The following is a 23,142-nucleotide window of genomic DNA, read 5'->3' on the forward strand; positions in this document are numbered from 1 at the left end:
GAGCGTGTTAGAAATAAAATCGCCAAATGAAATAAAGAACTGCATCTAAATATGAGTCAAAAAATCCTAAAAATTTGTCAAGCATTTAAATTTTTTGCACGATCTAAGCAACAGAATATATTATCAAAATTAGAATATATATATATATATATATATATCTTGAATTCTTGAGTGGATAAAGATATCTAAAAGTACATTTGTACAATATGTTGGCAACAAAGAAATAAAGTGTATGCATAGCTGTTTTACACATTGTTTATTTCTACGTATTGTTTAAATCTCTGCGGGGGGCTCCCTCTAAAATCTCTGGGGTTAAAAATGCAGTTCATTCTTGGAAGCCTTAACAATGAGAACTCTCTCAAAAAATCGTTTTCCTCAGTACAAAAGCGTTGATCTCTCTCTAAAGTATATCAGTCAGATTTACCAATGTTTAATTGGTGGTAAATTCTAGTTAGTTTAACTCACAGACGACAACATTGTAAAATATATTTTGTTAAATATTCCAAACAAGTTACAGATCATTGCAAAGACGTAAGTGATAAATTATATTTACATTGTAAGTATCTGTGTTAAGAATTGTACACGTATCATCACTTAAAAAAAATACTCGAATTTTGGAAAATATCATTTTACCACCAGCCGTTTAAATAATGATAATAAATGACATAAAGTGGCCAACAAAAAGACAATTTGCCAAATAAGCTCAAAATAGTTAATAAAAGTGGCAAAATACTGAGAGATAAAGTTAAATAAAGAATTAAGTCACCAAAGTCCTTGGTTCTCATCTTGGTTTGAATCAGTCATTTAATTTAAGCCAAATAAAAGCAATTAGTTTGACACAGACTATGGATAATTCTCCCGATTTCGAGAGAAGTCAGACAGGTCCATCCTCTTCAACAGCACTAAAAATTATGCAGAATTTTTTTTTCTTCTCTCCTGCTGAAAATATTAGATCTCCCGAAAACAAAATCTACCCCATATTAAGGCTTCCTTTTCAGCTAATTTTAAATTAAACACTGACATATGCTCTTCACACTTAATTAAGTCAACCATTTATAAAGTAAACCAGTTTCCAAGTCCAACTTTTCTTTAAAGTCCAACCTCTCTTTGGAGGAAGGTCTGACAACCATTGTTCCATGTAATATGGACAAAACAATAACTGTATGGAACTACATCATTTTTTGACAAGTATTTAAATTACACAGAAGACACTGTGCAGTTTATTTCTGAGAGTTGATTATTTAATTTATTTTTTAAAAACTTTATACCGATTGCGTAAAAAATTAAGATTTTTCATTCATTATACATCCATGTTTCTTCTCGATTCTGCAGACCTATATGCAGTTATAATAGGTAATACTTAAAACAAATTTAAGTATTTTGTTTATTATTAAGAAAGACATAGTAAAAAAATTAATTTTCTGCTGTGTTGATGACATTACATCTGAAAATGTTAAATTCACTATTTTTTCCATAGTTAAAAGTTTTTGCAATTATGCTTGTTTATCAAACGCTGGTAAATTCACCACGTACAACAAGCTTATAAACGTTTGTTGAAAATGTAGGTCTGAGTTTCCTCAAAGGGAATTTATTACGTTTCTAAAAAAAACGACTTTTGAATTATCTACTCTTTCTCCCACCAACTACTACTATTTGTTTAACTTTGTCTATTACCCGTTGTCTTGATCCAGCTACTATTCTTTGTCTAGAAAAATAGAAAAATATATATTTCAGTTCACTCCTTTGTACGACATCTTCTGTCTTAAATAAAATTGCGGTTTTTATTGCAGTTTTCCAGAACTGATGTTGATAGTTTTCGAAAATTAGGTTATCGTAAATAGTTCACTGTTATCAGATTTATCCTTTCAATTTATTATTTTTATTTTATTTATTTATTTACTTTGGCCAGTGTTGTAGACAAAAAATATATCAATGCAGCTTCTGAAAAGCGTTCGTGATTTAAGAATTTAGGGATTTTAAAGAATAAACTGAGAATTATATTTCGAATATCATTCCTCATTCTGTAACTGATGAAAATCTATATTTGTATCTGTATTATTAAAAGCTATGCGCGTTTGTCTGTTTGTTTCGCTGTGGCATTATCTTTTCCGGATTCCAAAAATTCGTGAGAAGCCATTTCGACGTTCTCATCTTCGTACGACTTCAATCAACCGAGATATTAATTAAAAACTCTGAAAACGTTAATTTTCGCCTTTATTTTTCCGAGTGGCAACAGTCTCGCATGCTGGAAATAAAAATATGTTTTATTTCGAAAAGTGTTGCCACTACTCGCTTTCAAATCGTTTATTAATAAAAAATTTGTAAGTTTTACAAAATATGAAATAAAAATAGCATTACCAAACATTAACTATATTATTATTACATAAGATCATGTTCTGATGTTGAAGAAAGCACATGATTACATGTGACGTCACTGTATGTCGAAAGGTTATCGTTAATGTCAGCATTTTAAATAAATAGCTGCTGTTGGCAACATTTTGGCCTCAGGTTAGGATAAATTGACACAGTGTATTATTGTCATATTAATTCTTTTACTGATATTGAGAAAATTTATTCTATTACATTAAATTTAAATCATAACTTCATACGTTTACGTATTAACCTGACGTGTCAAGCGTTTTGTCTCCTGGTTTGGCAACAAAAAATAACTTACGAAGTTTCTGTTGCTTGGAAAGAATGAACTAATTTTATTCATAGTGATATGTAATTCTTTTCTGGCGTACATAGAACTTCTAAATTTTGCTTTGGCCGCAACCGGCCTATCTAGCGGGCTTGTCCGCTAGCGTTTTATAAAGATGGTATTTTGACTTTTGAGTTGACAGTTTCCAAAACCTAAATTTTGAATTAAAACTAAAGCTGGTTTTGGATAAAAAAATGCTATGTATTCTAAAGTTCTATTACTCATTCCTATCCCTCCATTAAACATTAAAAGGTAAATGCGAATTTTTATGACTTAATATTTGCAGACATCTATCATCATATTATAAATTTTTACATAAAAATCTAACTGATGCACATATTACTTATAGCTAATGACAAATGTCCAGTTAGCTTTAAAATGATATACAGGTACTAGCAAACTTCAGTACTTCACTAGCAAACTGCAGTTTGAGCAAAAATTAAAATTCGTCTTAAACGGAAGAATGTTTTGGTTATAACCAAATGCATCTTTAATTATAAACGAATCAGATCCTAAATCCTAATATGTTTACTTATTTAATGCTAATCATAGAAGTAAAAAAGAAGTTGAACCTCATCTACAGCACAGTGACACATCTTTCTTTAGTATCATAATAACGATTTGATAATAAATATTTATTAATTTGATGATAAAATATCAGTATTAGAAAGGAACTAAAAGCAACAAATTAAACCTTAGTTGGTACTTACGTATTAACGCAAACACTTGGCACAACTTAGCGATTTTTTACAGATGAGAAAAATTTTCAATTATCTCGCCGGGACTCGGACCTGGACCTCTCAAATACACGTTCAGTCTCAAATACCCAGTCCGAACGGGTGGTGGACGATAATTCGTCACCACCAAAATTTGACGTTTGGGTTCCCTAACCCCCAGTCGCCCTTTAAAAAGTGAAATATATAATGTATTTTCTCCCTCCTGTTCGTATGTTTCGTTAAGCCTTTTTGTGGCCGGAAACGTGACAAATGAGCAATGCCACTACCGGGACTCGAACGACCGTTACGTCACGAAGTCAAAAAGCGGAAGAAATACTTCTTGGGTGCAAGTTGGTGGGTTTTTTTTTTTTTTTTTTTTTTTTTTTTTTTTTTTTTTTTTTTTTTAAGATTTTTAAACTACCAAGATTTATCGCGAATCGCTAAAAATTATCAACATAAGAAAAAGAAACATTTATACTTTAGCAATTTAAATTACAAATTTGAATGATTAAATAATGATTACGTGATACATTACAAAAAAAAAAACAAAATGTTTACATTCATCTTCAAATCTTTCTGTAATTTTGCGTTATTCTTCTTCCGAAGTACACAGCGATCTGTTTTTGCTTTAAAAAAAAAAAAAAGATCAGAGAATTGAGGCCTTGTGCAGTCCTAGGCTAAAGTGGCTAACTAGGAAACGCATTTGTCCCCTTCAGAAAATTTTCAACAGAATTATGTATTCCTGGAGAAATTTTACCTCTCTTCTATTGTTGGCAAATTCCACAAGCTCACATTTTAATACTAGTACATTTAATACTAAGGCAAAAAATATCACGATTTGGTTATAAAAAAATCTTTGTAACATGGAATGCGCATAGCATGGCTACTATGTATGCATTGCTGCTGTTATGCGCATGGCTGCTAGAATTTGGCGCATTCTGAAAATTTGGCGACTTTTACTAGGTGTTTGCGTTAATACGTAAGTACCCCTTAGTTATGATAAAGTATATTACTCAATGAGGAAAAGTGGTAGAGCAAATTATTGTTATGAATTGGAAAAGAGTAAGACTTTCAAATAAATATAGTCACGTTTGTCCAAAACTAAATGTAAAAAGACTGCTAACTAGCGCATTATACTCCGAGTATAGTATTTGAGATAAAAATAGTATGCTGGGGATGTATGACATTACTTTGTAAGGTTTATTTTTTTCTCCTTACCTCGTGCCTTCGTGGTGTAATTGGAAAGCATGACCGGCTAGCAGTCGAAAGGTCCGGAGTTCGAGTCACAACGAGGCATTGTTCATTCTTCACCTGTCCTACTTCCAAAACAGTTCTAAACTTAATAGCGTTTTTACTGTTACTAACAGGAAAATATGGCTATATTTATTGAGCTGAAAAATACTTTTGAATACAGTAGAACTCCAATTATTCGAATCAATTTGGACCGGACCACATTCGGTTAATCAAAAATTCGGATAAGTGGATTTTTCCCGAAGAAAGGATCTACGTACACTTTTGTTAATTACTGTATGTTGAAAATGGAAGAAAAAAACTGTTTTTAAAGAAAAAGAGGTTTTTAATTAATTAAAATGAGAATTGAGGCCTCGTAATTAATTAAAATGAATTGTAATTAATTAAAGTTTAATGAATTGTAATTAAGTAAAATGAATTGTAATTAATTAAATTTTACATTAATTGTAATTAATTAATTAATTGTAATTAATTTAATTGTAATTAATTGAAATGAAAAGGCAACACTTTTACGTGCATGTGAGTTAGTGTACTGTACAGTACTTACAAGTGCTGAAAGTCATTGCTTGCTGAACATCTTGGTCAAAGTAAATTGCTTGACGGACACTTCAAATTTCTTAGCCAGACGTTACATGCTTTAAAGGATGACAAGCTAAGATCTTAGATTTTTTCCAAAGGATCGGATCCGATTTTTTTCTTAGGTACTAAAAGCGATTCTGATAATCAGCAATTCGGATAGTCGCAGTTCGGTAATTGAAGTTGTACTATATTTGAAAGATCTTATCGTTTCTTGACCCGAAATGATAATTTACTCTTGCAGCTTATCTCTATTAATATGATTCGTATATTCTACGAAAAATGTATTATAGGAAAATGCTGGCAAAAGAATGATGTAAATTTTTCAGAAAATACCTTCCAGACTGAATTTATTCTTCATATCTACTTAAATCCATTTCTACATTCAAACATTTATTAAAACTGAACCTCATAAATAAATGCATATACATATACCAATATACTATAAGACATAAATTCAGATTTTCCAAGTATGACAAAAGCCGATCTGCAGAATAAAATTTTGCTTACAAAAGTAATGAAAAATGTAATAAATCTCTTTCATCTTTAAACATGCGTGTTATGTAAAGCGCTCGGGTTATATTTTTACTGTTTTTAATCTAGGCATCTATTGGGCATTTTTAATATACCATATGGGATCAATAAAACGTTTTGCGGGAATATAAATATTAATGTTGAAATATACGGCTTCTAACGCTATCTGTCTAACAACCTTTTTCAAATAAAATCTGACTCGCAAGGATTATAAACGCGAAACGAATGCATAAATTTTGTGGATTTCTTCGTGGTAGTATGTAATTTGATTATTTTAAGTAAACACAATATAAAATAGATATGATAGTAAAGTTGAATTATTTATGAAAGAGGTAGTCGCAATAGATAGTGTAAAGTTACGTATAAAAAGTAAATATCGCGTTCTATGATTTAATTAAATTATGTATAAGCTCCTTTAGCTGATAACGCTTTTGAAATATACTCGGTTTTGTGACGTCGACAGAGAATTCCTTCAAAGTGTACACGGCGCTGAAGAGTTGTTGCATATTAGGAGTTATTGAATAAATTATGTTAATATAACCAACGTTTTGCTTAAAGTGTAGAAGTGTAGTAGTCCGTTGGACATGATTTTTAGCATCCCCCTAATGGCTGGCACAGCGTCTATAGTCGTTGGCTACTACTAGGGCCAGAAACGGTGGAGGCACCAAATAGGTGGGCCACCTTTGCGTCCTGTGAGGCGACGCACTAAAGCAACCATGTCTTCTCCGGGCTCTTTAGTATCGCACTCTTTAGTTAACTCTTAGTTTTCGAACCCGGGCTCTTTAGTATCGCAGTCCTCTCTCCTAAAGGGCTCCTCCTAACTGTCTGAGAGGCTGTTTTTGTAAATGTTGTTGCTGATATTTACTAATATTTCAAGATATAAAAATCACATGAATTAAACTGTAAATTAATTGATTTATCATAACATTACAACTGAAATTCTAATTTTTAATAAACCATCTGTAGACTGCTTAAACAGAATTTACATTATTTTACACACTGACATTCTTCAGGACTACTTAAGGAAAACGCATTTGACGCTAAACATAACAGTATGTACTAAATAATGCAGTTGCTTAGAATGTAATGTTCAAATGCATTTTTTCTGCTTCAGTATTACTAGCTGTAGCAGACAGATTTTCAGAGCTCTGTTGGTACATAGAAAGACATTGAAAAGATGCTGATGAAGATCACAATAAATTTTAAAAAAAGAAAAGATAAAAATTTGTATTTTGATGGTTAAAAATTCATAAAGCATGTTGAGTGTGCCATCCTTATATATCGCATATCACCTATTTGGTGCCTTCAGAACTCCCCTAGCGAATTTTGGCGCCTAGCGTACACTGAGCCTATTTTCGTTGTCATATTTGAGGATCATAGTCAGGATTATTTGATCTTTCGTTTACATGATCAGAAATATTCCCTCTTTCAGTTTCAGTTTTAGTTTAGAGAATAAAAATACAATACGATTATGATAAAGGAGTGAAAAATAGTAAATCAGTGTCAGGTAACATTTTTATCGAGGTGAAAAATATCTTTGAATTTGCAAGTTCGAAGTCACTTTTAATTGTGTCCGAGATTATTCTAGCTGTTAGTAAAAATTTATGTGACTAAAATAATCTTTTGCTGCGTTTAGATGAAGTATGAAGTCACTTCCGGTAAGTGAGCGTTTAGATGAAGTATGTAGTCACTTCCGGTAAGTGAGCGTTTAGATGAAGTATGTAGTCACTTCCGGTAAGTGAGCGTTTAGATGAAGTATGTTGTCACTTCCGGTAAGTGAGCGTTTAGATGAAGTATGTAGTCACTTCCGGTAAGTGAGCGTTTAGATGAAGTATGTAGTCACTTCCGGTAAGTGAGCGTTTAGATGAAGTATGTAGTCACTTCCGGTAAGTGAGCGTTTAGATGAAGTATGTAGTCACTTCCGGTAAGTGAGCGTTTAGATGAAGTATGTTGTCACTTCCGGTAAGTGAGCGTTTAGATGAAGTATGTAGTCACTTGCGGTAAGTGAGCTGTGCGAAAATGTAGAAACCATGTTATCGCCTTCTCCAACATCCGTTTAGCAACCTATAGACCATAGAATCTTCTCAATTTTTAAGAAATATTATTTATTTCTGAACAGACAACACAAGATGTTACAAGTTATTGTTGTTTTGTCTGTGTATTTCATGGAAGAATGGTTGCCAGAGCCTCAAAAGGAGGTTGGACTTCTACTTCACCCTAGATTTGAAGGAGAGCACCCCAATGGGGGGCCGAGAGTATCCCACCCTTTCTCCTATACCACCAAATCACATGAGAAGACCTTTCGGCTCGCCATATGTTCAGGGTGCCCCATGAAGCAAAGACACTATACGTTTACAAAAATCTATGCCTTCCCCAGGATTCGAACTTGGGCCGCTCGGTACCACAGCAGGCTTCCCTAACTACTATATCGTCTGGGGGAGCAGATTTTACAAGGGATAAACTAGTTTCATCAATCCAGTTCAGAAAGAAATTCAGCAGGAGCTCTAAACATTCGAGATTCGTATGATGGACATCAAGAGATACGAAATATTTATGGAAAACGTTTACCTCATTATGGAGCTGATTTATTTGACTTAACCAGCAGTTAGGTTCAGGTTATGTCGAAATTAGGGGCACTGAAACTTCATTTCAAGAAACTCGCCAGTTATTTATAAATCAGTGAATTAACATCTCGAAGTAGCTCACCATATTGACCGTAGATATCACATCCATCAACAGTAAATGCACGAACGAACATGATGTCGAATTTATTTTGAAGCAAAAAAAATGAAGTTCTAAGTGCATTCACAACAGTTTCAGCAAAAGTTCCGAAGAGCTGAAGCAAGAACATAGGAATTTCTATCCAAACCTGACAGTAAGCACCAAACGTTTGATCCTGAGATGCAGCAGGAAAGCGTAGGAAGAGAATTTAATAAATATTTTGTTGAATCTTTGGATTATGGTAACTTGGATATATTTTGGCGAACATTTGGCGACCAACCCTGCTACAGCAACCTGCTAGTTTTCTTTGGACGCCATTTTGTTTTCACGAAGTAAAGGCATGTTTTTTTTTAATTATTTATTTATTTATTTATTTATTTATTTTTTTTACTCAACATTTTTTCCAACAATCTGCTAGCCGAATTACGCTTATGCTAGAACTTTTATGGAACAAAAGGGCTTAATCATGACGAAGATTAGGTGCGAAATTGGGAGAAAGTGTAGAATCGCCCACTGCTTGCTGCGTTTTTAAGAATTGCACATACACGGTACCCATGTACACGCCGACCTATTTTCACTTAAAAAAACATCCCAGAATTGCACAAAAATGGCATTTCGCACACTCTTGACTTTATCCATGTACACATCGATCTATTTTCACTTAAAAAGTCAAAGAAAATTGACAAAAATCCAATTCTTTTTACTCTTGTAAAAAGCTCCAAACAAATAAGTGGACGATTCTGCACTTTAGCAGCGAAATTGTTTTTAAGTGCTTATTAGCTAAAATCCCGATTGGAATTTTCCGGAAAATGTCACATCACATGTCTCATGATCTCTCATTTCTCTGAGACAAAATAATCTGTGATTCGAACTGTGTACTTCTCAGATTATTGCTAAAGTCCTAGCTAGTAACCTTTATCGCCTTACCAAAATGTCGCCAAACTACCTGTTACCATATTCCAAAGATTAGCCAATATTTTTTGTCACAAAATTTAGATTAAATTATGCTTTTATGCTTTAATAACATTTATGAATTTTAGAGCTTTATTTTAGCTTCCTTTTAATTCTCTGTAAAGTGTCAAAGGGAAGTACAAAAGAAATTTTGACAAAAAGTTGGAGCATATAGAATTTTGGTATACCTCTTTAGAATCAATTACATCGTTATTTTGCTGGATAAGGTAGGTGATAAGAATGTTTGAAGAAAACTTATTCAAACAGGCAAGCACTAAGTTTGAGATAGGACAAAAATGACGACATTTGGTTGGTTGATGTCGTGTCCTTTGAGAACTCAAAAGGATCCATGCGTGGAATTCATAGCTTTTGCCAGTTCCACAATCTTCTTAAGCTCTACCTCGAAAAGAAATTCTCCTAAGCTTTGCAGAGCTGCAATGACTGCCAGACAGGTGAAGATGTGTTCTGGAAAAAGCTCCGTTTCGGGGCAGTTTCTACAAGTCCTATATATCTGGTACCATCTTCATTAATTCTCATTCCTCTAAAATGAAGGGCTCTCAGTCCAGTAATGGTCTTTGTAATTTCTCTGTTTGCATCAATCTCACATATCAGATGGTCTTTCTTTATAGATTTATCTTTGAGTCTATATCTGGCAATGGCATTGGCATTTTCATGACATGTTCCATGGAAAGTTCGATGGCACTGGGTTGTTGCGTTTTCTTGCCTTTTTAGCCAGTTCATGGGCGGCTGAGGTCAAATGACGACATTTATGTAATTGAATACTTCTCTGGTCCATGGAAAAGGAAGACAGTTATGAAATTATTAAAGCTATTAGTGACTTTTACAGCATAGAGGAGGTACACTTGAGTACATATGACGAGGACCTAAGTTCATTTGCCATTTTAAAACGAATTTTACTTCAGCGCATGAACTGAAACCGAATATTTGGAGAATTAGGGGGACTACTGCTGATTTTGCATGATGCTACCGCCAAAATGGCACGAGGTACGTGAGAACGCACAGAGTTAACCAAAATTCAATGTTGCAAGGATTTCAGTAAGATCTTGCAAATTCGCTTCCGTGCGGGCTAAGTTATGAATTCGATTCTCAATAAAAGCAAACGTTAGAATCTAATTAATAAATATTTTCTTATCTTAAACTGTACATTAAAATATCAAATGCGCAAGAGTAAATAAGTCAAGCGTCTTTAAACGATTTTTTTTGGATGTAAATGCGCATAGCTACAAAGTACATTTTGTAGAGTCATTGGGTTATTTTGAAGCTGGAGTAATGAAAAATTAGCAATGCCCTCGCTAGAACTCGAACCTGCACCTCTCGAATATGCGTCGAGCTTGCTAACCATTACACCACGAAGGCACGCTGGAAGGAAGAAGAAAATAACTTTTATACTCCTAAAAACTAAAATATTGAATAGGACATTAAATATTTTAGTTTTTCTTTTGTTTACGAGTTTATGTGTTGGGTATGTGTCGTCTTATAATTTTTTGTTTTCTATGCTTATGCTTATGATTTTCCTTAGTTTGTATTGTGTGAGTGTATTTTTAAAGGTACACAATCTGTGTTAATCTGTTTAATCTGTGTTTTAATCTTTTGTTTATATCTTTTAACTGTATTTTTGTTTGTCTGCGTCGGATGTGTTGCGTTTGCGTTAACCATGAGGTCGATTATTATCGGCAGCATATTCGTAAACTAAACTAAACTAAACTAAACCTTATATACTTCTGGTCATAAGGTCTTTATTGACAAGGGGTACCGGGTCATACTCCAATCCAACCTTATATACCCCCCTTTTAAAGGGCGACTGAGGATTAGGGTACCCAGTGGCCAAATCCTGGTGATGAATAATCACCATTCACCATCTTATAGTTCGGGAGCCACTGTAGAATCATTAAGTTATTTTGATGCTGGATGCGTGAAAAATGAGTAATGCTTTCGCCGCGACTCGAACCTGGCATCCTCGAATATCCGCCGAGTGTGCTACCATTATATCACGAAGGCATGCTAGGAAGGAGGGAGAGAATACCTTAAATATGCATAGCACATTTGTTGCTTGTAAAACGCATGTTTAAAATATTACCAATTAATCTGCCTCCAGGTTGCCATTTGTATCAAAATGTTCGTTTCTTGTCAGACTATCTGTTCTCAGTTTTCTCCTTTAGCTAGTAAATGAATTAATTCTTGAATATTCTGTTCTCAGTAGAAATGGCTTCTTCCTACAAACGTATTGACGACTGTTCCGAAGGAGAGGAGGCGTGGCCTTTTGGCAATTATCGCGAGGAGCCCTCGGTCCTGGAAAAGATTAAGATTCATGCTACTCGCTTATTAGTAGAGACAAACGAGAAAATGCAAGAAGTACGTGTGAACCTGGCAAGGCCAACAAAAATATTCCATTTCGTCGGAAGACATATTGCAAGCTCTTCGAATGGAGCAGTGGGTATTCAGATGCATAGATTGGCTCGCCGGATCGCCAGGAATTTCTTTTGAAGGAGAAAGCTAAAAAACCAACAATCGAGGAAATACCAACAAGAACTGTAATCTCCGTATCTTTGTTTCTGTAATTCTCAATCAGTGAATGAACTTCATCAGCAATATTAAAAATTCCTGGTATCAGTAGCATTATAAATTTCTGCCACGATGAGTTTTGATGACAAAAAATTAATATTCTCAAAGTAAACGCAATAAAAATTTATTTTTTTTATAATTGTATTTCCTTTTTCTTTGCATGTTAAGTATTTTTTGCTTAATACATTACAGAAAAAATAAACAGATCTTTATTTCGTTGAAATATAATACATAAATATCTGCTTTATACAAGCTTTACATCAGTGGTGGGATCTCGAACTGTGCAATGCATATCCCTCCACAGAGACATCTTGCAGCAATAGCTGCTCTCTAGGTAAGTTGTATTTCCTTAATTTATATTAAAATTTACTTATTTATAAATATTTTTGTCGGGTTATTGGTCATATTTTTAAGTCATGTATTTCGTTCATGATATCTTGTAACCCAAATGGATAACAAGATACAAGAGAATTAACCATTAAAATTTAATGGTAGACTGCATGATATTAAACCATGAAGTCTTCCATTAATAGTGCATGGTATACTGCAGACAAGATATAAGGCAAAGAAACCATTAAAATTTAATGGTCTGCCATTAATAGTGCATGGTATACTGCAAGCAAGATATAAGAGAATTAACCATTAAAATTTAATTGTAGACTGCATGGTATTAAACCATGCAGTCTGCCATTAATAGTGCATGGTATACTGCAAGCAGATATAAGAGAATTAACTATTAAAATTTAATTGTAGACTGCATGGTTTAAACCATGCATGGTAGATGCATGGTAGACTGCATGGTTTAAACCATGCATAGTAGATGCATGGTAGACTGCGTGGTAGACTTAAATTTAATTGTAGACTGCATGGTATTAAACCATGCAGTCTATAATTTAATTTTAATGGTTAATTGTAGCACTATTAAACTGCGTGGTATTAAACCATGCATTCTGCCATTAATAGTGCATGGTATACTGCAAGCAAGATATAAGAGAATTAACCATTAAAATTTAATTGTAGAGTGCGGGGTTTCTGCCATTAATAGTGCATGGTATATTGCAGTCTACCATTAATACAGCATGTTATTAAGCCATTCAGTCTACCCTCTTACAGAAAAAACTCTGAAGATTTAAAATTTCTGATACCCAGAATTATGATTAAAACTTTAGATTGGAAAAAATTGTATTAAGCTTCATTATTTTCACCTGCAGAAGGAAATCTGGAAGAAAATGTTTAAAACCTTTTCACGGATTATTTACAATAAAATAATAGTCTTGTTTTATTTCATTAATTGTTTTCTATGATTCTCAATAAAAGGTAATCTTAAGGCATCAAAATAGAATTATTTAAAATGTTTTGAAATACTTTTAGTGAAAAGTACATTTCAATATGTTAAATATATGGAAAAACTCTTCTAGGTAGATATAAACGTCGTTTTTAAACGACTTATTGAAATTTGAACACACAGGAAGACCATTGTCAACAGTAATCCAAGATAATGCGTCTGCCATGCAGAAAATGTTAATCGATGATAATCGCTGCACTTACCAATTGATACAGAAGGAACTCAACGTTGGATCCACCGCCATACATAAAATTATTCATGAAAAATTGCGTATAAAAAAGCAAGTTTTCCGTTGTGTTCCCCATGATTTAACTGAGCACCAAAAAGAGGAGCGTGTCAGAATTAGTAAAGAAACATTTACATTTCTTAAAGATGGTGAAGACAGCATTATTTCTAAAATCGCAACTGGTGACAAAACATGCATGCCATTTTTTGACGTTCTAACACGTCAAGAAAGTGAAGTATTGGCCTTTGAAGATGATCTCACATCCAAAATGGTGAAAAGACTACATGCCATGAAAAACGTAATGTGTGCCATTTTCTTTAGAAGTGCAGGATTGGTCAAAGCCGTCAAGCTGGAAGGAGAGCTAACTAGTATACCTTCTAGCTTGATGGCTTCCAGCACTCACTGCTAACTAGTATACCAGTAACTGTATTTCAGAAATTCTTCAAGAAGTGGACTCGTGCACAAGCATGCCAATGCATCTTCTCATTAGCAAGACTGACAATTTAGCTTCTTGAACAAAAACACATCAGAGTGATAGGACATCCACCCTGTTCATCCAATCTAGCTATGTGGGAGTTTTGGTGGCCATTTCTGAAAACCACTTACGTGGATGTCGTTTTCATTCCGAAGAGGAGATTGATGAGGCTATAAATTAATGTATTTCATCAATTCCAAGAATTGAATGGCTTGAGGCATTTAATCTTCGCAAAATTTGCCTACAGAAGCACACTGATGCTGGAGGTGACTACTTTGAATACTCTTAAAATTTCGTAAATATAACTTCAAAAACCTATATGTATCTCAAAAATTTCAGAGTGATCCTCGTATAATAAAAAAAACATCAAATATTCCTAACTCAGTGCTTAACTTAATTCATCTAAGAGCAATCAACTCCTTCTCTCAGACAAAAATTCTACATTAACATCGCGCAAAGTGCTAGTATTCTTCAATGTTCCTTCACTGGGACGCTGTCTACACATAATTATCATACGCATATCTTCTTTTTATCATACACATATCTACATAACACATAATTATCATACACGTATCTTCTTTTTATCATACACATATCTACATAACACATAATTATCATACGCATATCTCCTTTTTATCATACACATATCTACATAACACATAATTATCATACACATATCTTTACACATACCTTCTTTTTATCGTACACATATCTACATAATTATCACACACAATCTGCACATATCTTTTTCACATAATTATCTTTTACGAAGCCTTTCCTCGCTGTCTCTTGCGAAGTCATAAACTTACTGCATGTTTTATATAGAAAGTACAAAACATGGAACAGTTCTTTTATACAGTTTTATAATAAAATTTCAAGTAATAATTTTTATAAGTAAGATAAATAGAATGAACAGTTTGTCTATGGAATTTTCTGACGATTGAATTTCCGGCATTTTGGCCGATATGTTTTGGAATGTACTAGTTAGTGAGATGCCTTTGAACAGTTTTATACAGTTTACAGTTCCGTTACGTTTTACTAGTCAGTTTACAGTTACTTCATGCAATTCTTTATGCAGTTCTTTTATACAAAAAGTATAAAAGAACTGTTCTGCAAGAATGTAAGGAAGTTATGCTGTTTCGATTCATCTGCAGGTTGTTAAGGCTCCAGGTTTGAGTTCTTCCATTCAACCAGGCGTTGTTTCTGCATTGCCTTTCAAACCAAATACATATTCATTTAAGAGATGTGTTCGTGAGAAGTACTCATAAACTACTCCAACATTAATCAAACGCACCTATAATGTGTTTGTATAAGTAATGGTTATACACGCAATATAGAATTAATTTTAAGTCTGAGAACATCTTATTAAGAATTAAGACAGACTTATAGAGAGCGTTCTTGCTTATCAGTGGGTATAAATAATGCCGTAATCATCCGGAGCTCGGGATATCAAAGATAATAAATTCCTTCCGTTTTCAATTCATGGGCCTTCATTGCCCTTAAAAATGCAATATGAAACGAGGAAGACGACAACAACTTTGCATTCTCTTAATAAGATTAAGGAGAAATTCCGGAATGATTACCGGAGCGCAGATTTGGGAGTCGGACGGCGAAGTCCTCTTAATGAGGGCATTATCGGATTTAAATCAAGCCTTTAAAAGTAGCTTCCCCGCAGCGCTCGGGCATTATTAGGCAGTTTCGTTAAACTCTGCGATAACAAGGCGCAGATTACAGTTTAAATGGAAAGGCTCTGTAAAAGGAATAAACCTGTGAGCAATGTTGAACTCTAGAAGAACTTAAGTTCGACTCTTTTATGAACGAAAGGTTCGTAGTTAGTTGTTCAGCCTTGCTTTAGGAGGAAACTCCTCTCCATCATGTTCGACTCTGTAACTTCTGTCGTTCAAAACGTCACATGATGTCATCATTTATCCTAAATCCGTTGTACTGAATACCGTAAGAAAATTGTTAAACTGAAATATGTAAATTTTGAAGCATATGCTATCATTTCTAGCAAACGGCCAAGTTATTATTTTTAAAAAAATTTCACCGTCAATTGCGGTCAATTTTAGAAAAATATTTTATGCAATAATATTTTATGCAATTAATAGGCTGTATAAAATTATTTTGATGGTCATGTGCGACATCAAAAAGCTGACAAACTGCCGTACAAAAGACTTCGGAATCTAACTTAATAGTTTATGGCGCCCACTCATTATGCATGACATTTAAGGTAATCAAACATTTTTAGCCCAAAAAAGCAATTTACCCAGATGGCCTATAAATTTCGTTTTGGTATTTGACGTTGATTCACCATAGACGGCGAATCGCTTTTTAAATTGTTGCCACCAAATATTAGAGCCCTGTATTATATTTAAAGAGATTAACTAATGAAGAATCCGCATAAATGTATACGTGTTTCTCGCTTTGTGGTACCTAGAGCTATCCAATTTTGAATAACGTACGTCTCCACCCGAATATGGTCATCTAAAAGCACAGATGTGGAATTTGTTTTATTAACTATTTCATATTTTGCAAAACTTTAACGAACTTTTTATTAACAAACTCAACGATTTAAAAGCCAGCGATGGCAACACTGTCCGGAAAATAAATTATTTTTATCTCCATCGCGTAAGACTGTGTATCCAGAAATTCTACTAAAGATATGCTCTTTTTAAATACTTTGTGATATTGCTGCTGAAATGACTTTTATGGTTTAAGTGCTTTTATGGTTTTATAATGGACAAGTGCTTTTATGGTTTTATAATGGACAAGTGCTTTTATGGTTTTATAACACACAAAACGTTAAAAAAACACCTCATTGGGCGCAATATAAAATCTCAAAGCTTTCAGGTTTTCCTTTTGTTTGTTCTTTATAAATCCTTTGTCATGGTGTGATCATTCCATTATGATATCCAGAGTGATTAACTCAAGTCAAGAAATTCGCGTAAACAAAATTCTTATTGTTCCAGAATAAACATTCACAAAACGGTGAACAAATAAAAAAACTATTCGTTTGTGACGATTCTATTTAAATTTCTTAACCAAAAAAGTAACTGGTCGTGTACAATTGTACATATGTACCGGCTTTGTAATACCTGCTTTGACAGGAAAGCTTCTTTATCGCTAGCTCAACAAAATTGTCCCACATTAAGGAAGCAAAAATGGGAATAAATACCACGATGTGGAAGGATGAGAGGGGGAATCAATATTCAAATGGACCAGCGTAAAGACCCGAGTGCATAGCAGCCGCATTTCATCTCGCAGGCATCTTTCTGAAGATAATGACAAGATGGCTGACAGGGTAGCCATTATTGCAGAAGCCGAGTTGAGAGAGACTTCCGCTGCTGGATGTATATTTCTTATTTTAAAAGAGCATCTTAACGTCCGCTAACCGCAACCGCCGTTAAATGATGGAGAAAATAGTGTGTTGTTGTGATTGGAAAGTGGTTCGGGTGAGGGTAAGATATATCATTGGAAGGAGAAGAAGGGAAGTCGCACAAAATGGGGGCACGGAATAGGGTTATAAATTTTATTCTTATTATGCATCCGCAATTTAACCGGCGACCGTGGTGCATAGACTCTCTCTGCACAGGCACTTTGTTTTATTTCCTTGCCTTATGCAGACCGCCTCGGAAATTGGTTGCATGATGTATCGCGATCCAAATGAGCAATAACAACGAAATAAAGGGATGCATAAGTTTGTATGATGCTTAACGAGTTTGTATAAGGTCTCGTAATTTATGATGTTTAGGTGCATGCAAATGATTATTTTAATAATTTCAGAGAAATTTATTGTTTTAGAAAGCATAAATTGTGCCGGGATATTGCCAAATATGCATATGCGCTGGAAGCATGTGCCAGATCATAACTGGACATCCAAAAGGAAACTGTGCTGCTGTTTACGTATCTTATTCCTAAATAAATACCGCCAAGTTTGCTTAAATGTACATAATGAGACACAGAATAAGGGAAAGTGAAATAAAAAAATAAGCAACGATATATTTAAAAAAATCTAATGTGTACAACACATGACTTCCTTGTACGGAATATTAAATTATACGTATTTTTTCTTGCATTTCATTTAAACTTATTAAATCTACTTCGTCGATAGCGCATAAACCACAATAGAATAAACGCACTCTTTAAAATTCACTATATTTGTTTACCATAGCGACACTCTGGCGCTAGGTTCACTTAACAGCGTTACTTTTCGTCCATATTATAACTCAGAATGCACAACATTTATATCATTTGAAGAATTATCTAATCGTTGCCACATGTTCTATTCAAATACTATAATAAATCTAGAACGTTGTATAAAAGAAATTAAGCAAACAAAACAAAAAAGAAACAGTTTTTCGCAGACGATTTACTATTTCTAATTCTATTAATTCATTTGTCACTTTGTGACAAGGCAAAAATACATAAAAACTCAAAATATCTATATTAAAAATTACAAAGTAAATCTTAAACACTTATTTCCTCGAATAAATTCCAGAATGGATTAAGCATGATTCAATTCACAATAATGAAAGAAGGCGTTATCTTTGTTGATGAGAAGCTTAGTTTCTCTAGATTGGCAACAAATCCGTTATTCTGGCAACTTTTCGATGTAAATAAGCATGGCCTCCATTGCAAAAATAATTAGGCTTAGCCTCACTTAAACAACTTTTAAATTGATGATAACTCTAAACATATTGCATGCAGATTTACTAAAGGCATAAAACCTTTAACCAGAAGATGAAAACAACATAATTCAATAATTTTTAAAGCAAAAAAATGCACAATTTACAAACATGTAAGAGTAAAGAAAGTGATATCACTGAGCTGGGTAACAGCGGGGAGATATATATATATATATGATCTACCAGCTTTTGTTCGGAATAAATAGATTGGTAAAGAATCATAGATGTAGTCGAAGCTCAAATTGTCAGACGATAAGTTTAAAAAACAGGATCCGTTCATTATTATTCAGGAGAAATAGTAGTTACAAAAATCATATCTCCGGAGTAAATAAAAAAGAACTACTAATAACTTTTTGTATGAAGTTTACTGCATCGTTACATTAAAGAAATGACCCCGATAATCCTTTGCGAGTCATTTTATAGCCTCTGGAAAGGCGGAGCTTCCAAGAAATGACGTCAGCCATTCCAGTTCGCTTTAAATATCTCCAGAACATTCTATAACTGTACGTGTAGAAAAGGCGGGAAAAACAACTTGAATACGGGGCTGTGAATTTTAATTCCACGTACTTTCAAATAAGAGACCGTCGCCATTAAAAATGAAAAGAACATACAGTTAGAATTATTACATATATATATATTTATTATTAATTTACCAAGCAAAGCAGTAATAACAATTTTGGTCAAGAAAACATCTTGCGCAATATGCTGCAAAATAAGTAAAAAATAAAAATTGCAGAAAGCTCGCCTAAAAGTTACCAAGAGCTGCTGCTCCAAAAGGTTAAAGACGTTTTCAAAAATTAATACACATGAAAAGCAAATCATTAGACATGTAAAACATAAATACAATAAAATTAAATAACAGAAAAAGTTAAAAAGTAAGCGGAAAATGGTAAATTAGCCCAATTCGACATCCAAACAGGCTTTTCAAGGGAAATTTCAATTATTTGAACGTCGAATCAAGCTAACCCCATTACGCGTTTCGCCGAAACAGACAATTGAAACTTTTTCGCTAAAAAATTTTTTGACAAAGTGTCTTGGAAATTTTAATAGTCTCAATTCTCTTTTCCAATTTCCCGACGCGTCCGCTCAGAAAGACACATTAAGGTGTTAAAATATGTAAATCAAAATCAAACTTTCTAAATCTAGTCTAAAATTAAAATCAAAACGAAAATAAATAGCGATGAGCTATTAGTCCTAAAAATACAAATATATTCGGGCTGGGCCTGCAAGCTTAAAGATTAACAATTTAATTTTTAAAAACTGTAGATTTTCTGAAACTGTAAGAAAACCTGTAGTTAATAATCAATATAAAATAAAATTGAGAAAAGAACAACTCAGTGGGTCTTGCTAAGACCAAGAAAAAGTTGTAACAAAAGAAACAAAAAACTGACCTTTGGCGATGTAAAGCTGTCCCTCTGGAAACATGCAGAAAAATGGCTGCTAAATTCAAGCGTCTTATTTTTGGATGACGTAGGTAGGGGGGAGCGAAGAGTTGTGCTAGCCAATGCGAAGTGATTTTCGTTATCTGTAACTCGTCTCCTATTATCGGAGGGGGCCGGAAACCTCGGGAACCGTGTGAAGAGCTCAAAAAATGGCGCTTGGCTTGTAGAAGGATGGAAAAAATTTTTTCGAAGTGAAAATGGCAAATTCAGCTAAAACTATAAAAACTTGGCCATTAAAGCATGAGAAAAAGGAAAAAACAGTAATTTGTTAAAAAAGTCGTAATTCTTCAAGCTAGCGGGCGATCAAGCTACTATGAAAAATGAAAAAAGCCCGATTTGTTAATAAAAGCAGTAAAATTGGCCACTAAAGAAATTTAAATTTAAAAATATGTACATAATAGTATTTAAGATTAAAGTGCCAAAATTTTTTAGGAGGAGAGAGAATGAATAAACAAGAATTTTCTGTACATTTTTACAATAGATTCTCTGAATTAGTCATCCTTCTTAAACCGTCCGTAGCTTTAGGTATAAAAAATCATTATCTAACTCAAAAAATCTATAATTAGGTAAGGTTAATGCCAGTTTTGGTCAGGGAATTTTTAATTATTTTATGTGGTATTTGGTTACTTTTTAAAATAGTTACGAAGTATAGTATTTCTTCTTGTAAGTGATCCGCAGTATTGCAAATTCTTTTCATTCTAAGTAGCTGTGAATAAATTGTGTTGATTATTACTCTTTTGGAAATATTTGAATTCCAGTTAGTGAGTTTAAGTGTGGAAAAATTAAATTCTCTTCTTTTATCGTAAACTTTAATAAAACGGTAATCAATAATATGTAAATCAAGGTAGACTATATCATGCTGTTCTGTATTGGTTTTATTAAGTTTTAAGCAAGCAGGGTAGATATTAGCGTTTTCTATTTTGTTGTAGTTATTAAATGCTATGACATCATCAATATATCTATAGATGTGTTGGAAAAAGAGACTTTCTTCCGTTCTGAGTGAACGTACATAGGTTAGTTCTTTAGTGAACAGGAATAATTCACAAACTGAAGTTGAAAAATTCCCGCCCATAGGTATTCCCTGAACTTGTTTATAGATGTAATTGTCAAACTGAATAAAATTATTGAAGAGAACGCTGGTAAGGAATAGCTGCCATTTTTCGTTGCTGAGAATGGTAGAAATTTGTGGAAATAAATCTGGAAGAGCAAGTAAACTTGTAAAAATTTCTTCGAGTGGTAGAGATGTATAAAGGTTTTCAAAGTCGTAGCATTGGATATGTTCTATTTGAAGGGAATTCAGAGTTTTAATAACTTGTTCATTACTAGAGATCATCCAGTTGCAATGCAAACCTTTAAAATCATAGTTATTGATTAGTTCACGAATCATACGAAGTTTTTGCGCAAAGAGATAATCTATTTCTTTGAGATAACTTTTAGTACTATTAGCTATGAACCTGAATTTAATTGGAGACTTATGAAATTTCGGTAAGGCATAGAGATTTGCAAACCTGTTGTTATATTTCTGGGGTTGTATTTTAAGTCTTTTATGTAATGCTTTAAATTTATTTAGAAGAATCTGAGTACTGGAAGTTATTTTTTGGTAAGTGCAAGTGTTATTTAACTCTTTATGCAGAAGGTTGTAGTAGAAGTGTTGTCAAATAATACTAAAATTGTTGCTTGCTTTGTCAATCTTCGTGATGATAAAGTTATGTTGCAATTTTTGAATGAGATCCTCCAGGCGTTTTTTATTGTGTAAAGAGTTGAAATTAGGCGCCTTGAAAAGCAAACATTGAAATTCTTTTATAAGTGCAGCTTTCCATTCAAGAATTGTAGTGGGTAAATTGGATCTTGTACTAGCAATAATAATAAATTTATCTAGATCATTATTGAATTGTTTGAGGCAGACGTGTCTATTAAGACTGAAAGTAGGACGAAACTTGGTGCCAAGTTGCATAAGGTTACGTAATTCAGTATTTTCTATAATATTAAGATCTCCTGTGACTATATGTTGGTGGAAAGGATCGACATATTTTTTGTAGACAGGCATTTGGCAGTAACAAGTGCTATTATCTTTTATAACGTGGTGGTTTATAACTAGTTGACCCAAGGTTTTTTTCAAATTTAAAACAGGGTTGAATCTGGACAGGTTGGTTAGGAAGCAAGTGCTGATATTTTTTGAAAATGCTAGGAATTTTGAACTTATCGTAAGAAGGGTGTTTGAACTGAATAGTACAAAAAAGTTTTTTGCGAAAGAAATTACTGTTTTTTAGTTTAAAATTGCAGAAGTCTAAAATAAGATCCTTGACTATTTTGGAGCATTGAGACGGTTGATTTACTGTTTTAATCAGATTCCATAAGGTAGTATTCTTAAAGGTATGAAGAAGTTTTATGACATTTTTAACGAAGTCTTGATGTCCAAGGTAGGAATTAAGATTATGAATAATTAATTTCAGATCTTGTGACGAAAAAAATTTTTTTGTTTTTAGCATCACCTCCTCTAGTTCCTCTGTTAGTAGTAGTGCTAAAAAATCTGAATTGTCCATATATAGAAATCTCGTGCTGCCTATTAGTGGTATTACTGAGATATGCATTCAGTCCGTAAGGATAAAGTGACTTATTTTGAAGTATGTAAATCGACTCCTTAAACAGTCGATGTTTGGTGTTAGGAACAATATCAAGCACGTTAATTTCTATGTGATCAAAATTATGTTGATAATAATGTTCAAGAATAGCTGTAAGTTGATGATCTTTGGTGCTATTATTGTTATTATTTTTAAATCTTTTAATATGAGATCTATGGTTATTAATTCTGAGGTTGAATTTTATTATTACATATACGAGTATATATATGTATAATGTTGTATGATCTTAAATCCATTTAGTGCGAATACAAGTTATTATTACTTGCGCAATTCCTGCATAGTTAATAATAATTT

At 33.3% G+C, this 23,142-nt stretch overlaps 1 long non-coding RNA gene across 2 annotated transcripts in view; it reads left to right on the forward strand.

The window, feature by feature from the left end:
- LOC146993511 (uncharacterized) overlaps nt 1–12,162 on the forward strand; it is a 178,526-nt gene extending 166,364 nt beyond the window's left edge. Inside the window, exon 3 of one of the 2 annotated variants that reach the window (XR_015038288.1) lies at nt 11,669–12,162. This is a non-coding gene — a long non-coding RNA (uncharacterized LOC146993511). The remainder of the gene's footprint in view (nt 1–11,668) is intronic. The other variant, XR_015038289.1, reaches the window with a different exon arrangement.
- Nucleotides 12,163–23,142: the final 10,980 nt, after the last annotated feature.

Source organism: Stegodyphus dumicola, chromosome 12 (assembly GCF_044657685.1).
Source record: "Stegodyphus dumicola isolate Sdum_Otavi_A_Nest chromosome 12, ASM4465768v1".
NCBI lineage: Eukaryota > Metazoa > Arthropoda > Arachnida > Araneae > Eresidae > Stegodyphus > Stegodyphus dumicola.